The 6534-nt window shown below is 36.1% G+C and overlaps 1 protein-coding gene across 2 annotated transcripts in view; it reads right to left on the bottom strand.

The window, feature by feature from the left end:
* Window positions 1–6534, bottom strand: part of GRIK2 (glutamate receptor, ionotropic, kainate 2) — a 737896-nt gene that overhangs the window by 423458 nt on the left and 307904 nt on the right. The window lies entirely within an intron of this gene.

Below are 6534 nucleotides of genomic sequence, written 5' to 3'. Positions count from 1 at the left end.
CCAGGGATTGAACCCAGGTCTCCCACATTGCAGGCAGATTCTTTACCAGCTGAGCCACAAGGGAAGCTCCACTAAATGATGTGGGGGAATGTATTAGGAGAAGCCAGCAGGTCTTCATCAGGGGTGATGTTGCCCTCAGGGTGTGTGTATATGTGCATGTATTAAATTTGGCTGCCCAGGTCTTAGTTGCATCACATAGGATCTTCCATCTTTGTTGTGGCATACTGGATCTTTACTTTCAGCATATGAATTCTTAGTTGCAGCATATGGGATCTAATCTCCTGACCAGGGATTGAATCTGGGCCCCCCTGCATTGGCAGTGTGGAGTCTTAGCCACTGGACCACCAGAGAAGTCCCTAGAAATACTTTTGCTAATCGCAACTAGGGGGTGGGGAACTCTACTGACATCTAACAGGTAGAGGCCAGGGATGCTTCTAAACATTCTACCAGGTACAAGACAGCTCCCCACAACAAAGAATTATCTGGTCTCAATGTCAACAGTACCAAGGACAAGAAACTCTGGCCTCAGCAATGGATATTTGAGAATGGCACTTAGCACATCGCAGTGATGGGTAATTCCACCTTCTTCTTCTCATGCTGAATGCCTTCTGTCCTCATCCATAAGATGTGTATTCCAACCATTTAGGTAGATTTTCCATTATTTAACTTTACTTTGCCTGCCCTTTTATAATATGGCAGAGACTATTCATCTTAAGTTAAAAAAAAAAAAAATGACTGAGTGAGTTGTTACAGGGGCATTATGCATCCCTTTTATAGTGACAGTCCTGGTCACTATCTAATCTTTATCTGCTGTAAAACAGAGATACTATATATCATTTACTCATCTCTGCTTATCTCCTATTTTTGTTTGTCTGACAAAAGTTTCTTGGTCACATAAAACAAAATCATGATTTAATGTACACATTCTATAGCCTTGGTGAAAACTTTCAGTTCAGTTCAGTTCAGTCACTCAGTCGCGTCTGACTCTTTGCGAACCCATGAATCGCAGCACGCCAGGCCTCCCTGTCCATCACCAACTCCCAGAGTTTACCCAAACTCATGTCCATCGAGTCAGTGATGCCATCCAGCCATCTCATCCTCTGTCGTCCCCTTCTCCTCCTGCCCCCAATCCCTCCCAGTCTCAGAGTCTTTTCCAATGAGTCCACTCTTCGCATGAGGTGGCCAAAGTATTGGAGTTTCAGCTTTAGCATCAGTCCTTCCAGTGAAAATTTTGGGTCCTCAAAAGTGTATACAGTACAACAGTTACAAAGATCATATTATTACTTCAGTTTAGTAATTTCTGGAGGTCTTAGTACTTCCCTGTCTGGAGAAAACTGTCTACATTGGAGCTTTGCCATGCAGAGATATTCAGAGTTAATTATGGACCCCAGATAGCTCAGTTGGTAAAGAATCTGCCTGCAATGCAGGAGACCCCAGTTCAGTTCCTGGGTCTGGAAGACCTCCTGGAGAAGGGATGGGCTACCCACTCCAGTATTCTTGGGCTTCCCTTGTGGCTCAGCTGGTAAAGAATCCGCCTGCAATGTGGGAGATCTGGGTTGGGAAGATCCCCTGGAGAAGGGAAAGGCTACCCTACCCACTCCAGTATTCTGGCCTGGAGAATTCCATGGACTGTATAGTCCATGGAGTCACAAAGAGTCAGACACGACTGAGTGACTTTCACTTATGGACCCCAGACTCCTATTTAGCTTCAGATGCCAAGTCCCTTCTCACATGCCAGTATGTACAGAAGTTTGTTTCTTTCATTGTCAGTCACCCCTCACTTGTGGTTCATTGATTTTTCCTTACTTGTGACTGTTGTGAGAAGGTAGGGAATTGTAATGAAGAACCTGAGTGCTGGGTTCAATACTTGGAATTCAGATCCCCAGTCTGACACTTAGTAGTATTTTACCTTAGAAAGTTTCTTAATGTCTTTATGACTCAGATTCCACACTTGAATTCATGGGAACAATAAAAGAGAGTTGTGAAAGTAGAAAATGAGGAATGTGTGCTAAGTACGCAGACCATAACACTCATGCAGCAAGTTCTCAATAGAAATTTTGTCATGATGATCAATATTGATATTTATCTCTCATGTGTCAGATCTTCCCTGTCTCTTCTCTGTGTTAATGGTGATGGAATAATTTCCCTTCCAAATGTCTCTGTTTCACTCCTTTCCATATATTCTTGGTTGAAGATTAGGAATTTTAAGATAGCACTGGCAGAGACAAAATGTAGCATGTTTAATTTCTCTCTGGCAAGAAATGTAATATATTTTGCTTACAAAGAATTTCAAAAGTCTTTCTCAATTTTCTATAGTGATATCTTTCACAAATCTTAAATGTAGGGGCAGAATATCTACAAAAACATTGCAGTTATTACAAAAAGCAGTTTGATATGTTATTCTTGTTTTGTTTTCTGTTTTCAATTTTTTTCTGGTATAACTAAAGTGAACTAAAGTACATATATATAAAGTATGAAATTTGATCAGTTTTGAATCAAGAAATCACAGCTACCATCAACATAAATATTTCCATCACCCATGAAGATTTCCTTATGCCCTTTTGTAACTATGTTTACTTTTTACTTTTTCATATAAGGCCAGGAGGTAAGAACAAGAACAAGAGGTAAGAACAAGGAGGTAGATTTAAGCAAATCTTATTTTCTGAACTAGACATACAGAATTATAACTGAATTATGAAGAAAGTAACAAAAGCTTTTCCTTTGAAATCCAAGTGGGACATGGAGTTGTGTCACAATACAGATTCTTAGATCCCATGACTGTATAGTATTTACTCATTTGATCATTCAACAAATATACCTATAACCATCTACTAGGTTCTGTTCCATGTGAGGACACGGGGCTAAAGAAAATAAATTCCCTGGAAAGACTTATTGAGGAGAGAAGCAATAAACTAAAATCTTATGAGATGAGTAGGAAGTCCCACATTACTTTTTTTTAATGCAATTTGAAAAGAAGTGGCAACAACAGAAAAATACTGTTGAAAGCACTAAGTTGTGAGATGTCTTATCACAAAAAGAATTTGCAAATATCATTAATATGTAATAAGGCTTCCATAACAAAGCTGAATTTTTCATACTGGGCCCTAGTTTTAGGACAGACAGTGAAGAAGAAAAGCATGACCCATGTTTAAAATCAGTATATATTAATGCAATTTAAAAATACTGAATTATGTTCAAAATTCTTAGAGGGAAAATCAGACTAGTCAAGAGCAGTAAAGTTCAGGATGATTTTTAGATAATGGTGCAAAAAAAATCAGCAATTTATCAAATCAGTTCTATAAAGAGAATTTTCAATAAATCAAGTTCATAATTTCTTAAAGGACAACATAAAATTTACTTGCTTAGGGAATGTATATAGTATGCTACTGTGCTCCAGTTTTCTCTGAAAATAGTTTATATCTTAAAGTTAATAGATATTTAAAATGTTTAATAAACAAACCTTCAGAAAGACAAAATAGCCCCTCTAGTATTTATTGTTGAGCTTACTATGTGACACTTATTTTACTCATATTGTCTCATGTGAATTCAAAACAACTCAGTTATGTATCATGTCTTCCATTTAAGGGAGAAATTGATGATAGCCAGTTGACACACTTGCAGACAAAAACCTACAGCTTTATGATGACAAGCTGGATCCTAATCCAACAGTTACTGACAGAAAGCTAATCTCCTGGAAGGGAGACCAGTAGTATATAACTTTAGAAGAGTGAACATCTGTCACAACTAAGTTTATAATTGAAGTGATGAATTAAGCTTCTACATAATAACAAATATAGTTTAAGAGGTAAATATCAAAATAGTTAATGGCCCTTACCTCTTTTCGGTAAGATTGTGGTGGTGGATTTTGACTCTTTTTCCTTTTTTGCATATAATCAAGTCTTTCTGCAGTCAATATGTCTTATGTTTTCTAGTAGTCAGGATAAACCAAATGATTTTGTGATTAAAAAGAAAATCAGCACCTGAATCTCAGCAGCTTCACAACATGCAAGTTTACTCCTATCTCCTACAACTTGTCTAACATGGATTGGTAGGGTGCCTCGGTACATTGCATTTGCTCTAGGACCTCTGTGTGGACATTGCTATCATCATCATTATGGCATGGGGAAGAAAATGTTACAAACTGATCATTAAAGCCTCCTACAAGAAGTGATTCAGTATTCTTGCTCACATTTCACCACTTAAAGAAAATCACATGACTTTGCTTAGCTTCACAGTTTGTGAGAAAATGCAATTCTGATTTGTGCCTAAAACCAGAGCCAAGTACATTTGGTGGATAGTATTTAATAACTATAAAACTTAATAACTTTTAATGTTCTAAAATATATTACATAGTTTTAAAAAATCTACTTATTTAAAAATTAATTACACCAATTCTCCTGGAAAGTTTATTGACTCCTATTAACCAACATTATGATGCTAAAACCAAGATTATTTCTAGTGTTGCTCCTGGGAAACTATTTACACCTCAAACCTGTCCAGTTATATTCAGTCATTTCAAGTTCCAGGGTTGGCTGTCTCCACAGGGTTACTTCTTAAATGGTTATATGCTGAGGTCAGGGCATACTAGACTCTTCATGATCTTTTCTGACCTACTTGTTCTTATTCTTAGACATTCCTAGCTGACATACTCTCTGTTTCAAACACAGTAGACATGTCACCATGCTACAAATTCACCACACTCATTCACAGCTCTGTACCTTTGGAATTTCTTGTCCTACCTAACCTTCATATATCTTGAGACTCAATTTAAATGTCAACTATATTTACTATCTCTAACAAGCTGATCTCCTTGCTCTCACTTCCTGTTTTGTCATAATACTTTTTACGTGACATTTTTAGCACTTAACATACTGCCTTGTAATTAACTTTCAATACCAGATTTTAAATATTTGAAGAATAGGAAATGTTTTACTCACATTTGGTTCTTCTTTGGCCAATAAAGGGCTTCATTAGAAATTTATTTAATCGGTATGTATCATCAGTATAAAGTAAGTTTACAAAGAAAAAAATGATTTTAAAATAATAATTTCCTTCAACTATATCTTCAAATGAAGTATGATGTTATAGGAGCTAATGTAAAATGACTTCCCTCGATCTAACACTGAGAAGTGATGAAGAAGTTAGCCCAAATTAAAGAAGAATGGTGAAACTTAGCTGAACCACCACATGTACTGCTTTGAAATCTGAATCCATAAAGAGTCTATGTTAGTTGACTGTCTATCAACTAGGCCAATATATTTAAAAATCAATGTGGTATCATCAACAAATATATTTTAATATAACTCAAATTTGCCTAGATTTAAATTTAGAAATTCCAGGTATATTATCCAAAGCAATCTACAGATTTAAAGCAATCCCTACCAACATCCCAATGGCATTTTTTTCAGGACTAGAAAATTCATCCTAACATTCATTTGGAATCTCAAGAGATCAAAAATGGCTAAAACAATATAAAAAAAATTAAACCTAAATTGGAGATCTCACACTTCCTCATTTCAAAAGGTATTACAAAGCTACATAAATCAAAACAGTATGGTAGTAGCACAAAGACAGACAAACGAAATAGAATAGAAAGGCTAGAAATAAATTCTCACATATATAGTCAAATGATTTTCAACAAGGATTCCAAGACCATTCAGTAGAGAAAGGATTCTTCTAAACAATTAGTGTTAAGAAAATTGGATATCCACATGCAAAAGAAGAAAAGTGTATGGATCCTCACCTTATACAGCAGACAAAAACTAACTCAAAATGGAGAAAGATCTAAATTTAAGATGCAAAATTATAAAAACATAGGTAAAAAGCTCATAACATTTGGAGATTCGGCAATAATTTCTGGTATGTGATACAAAAGGCACATAAAACAAAAGCAAAAATAAATAAAACTACAAAATCAAAAACTTCTGTGTATCAAAGAATACAATAAACAGAGTTAAAAGTCAACCCATGAGTTGAGAGAAAATCTTTATAAATCATGTATCCAATGAGGGGGGTAATCTCCAGAATATATAAAGAACTCCTATAGCTCAATAACAAAATTTCAAACTATCTGATACAAAAATGGGCAACAAACTGAAATAGACATTTTTCCAAATAAAATATACAAAAAGCAAACAAGAATATGAAAAAAAAATGTACAACATGATTAACCATTCAGTTAAGTTCAGTCACTCAGTTGTGTCCAACTCTTTGTGACCCCATGGACTGCAACATGCAAGGCCTCCCTGACCAACACCAACTCCGGGAGTTTACTCAAACTTGTGTCCATTGAGTTGGTGATGCTATCAAACCATTTCATCCTCTGTTGTCCCCTTCTCCTCCTGCCTTCAATCTTTCCCAGCATCAGGGTCTTTTCAAATGAATCAGTTCTTCACATCAGATGGCCAAAATATTAGAGTTTCAACTTCAGCATCAGTCCTTCCAATGAATATTTAGGACTGATTTCCTTTAGGATGGACTGGTTGGATCTCCTTGCAGTCCAAGGGAATCTCAAGAGTCTTCTCCAACACCACA

Source organism: Bison bison, unplaced genomic scaffold (assembly GCF_000754665.1).
Source record: "Bison bison bison isolate TAMUID 2011002044 unplaced genomic scaffold, Bison_UMD1.0 scf7180017864159, whole genome shotgun sequence".
In the NCBI taxonomy this organism is placed as follows: Eukaryota; Metazoa; Chordata; class Mammalia; order Artiodactyla; family Bovidae; genus Bison; species Bison bison.
Note: the sequence above shows the minus strand (reverse complement) of the source record. Positions and strands in the feature narration are given on the sequence as shown.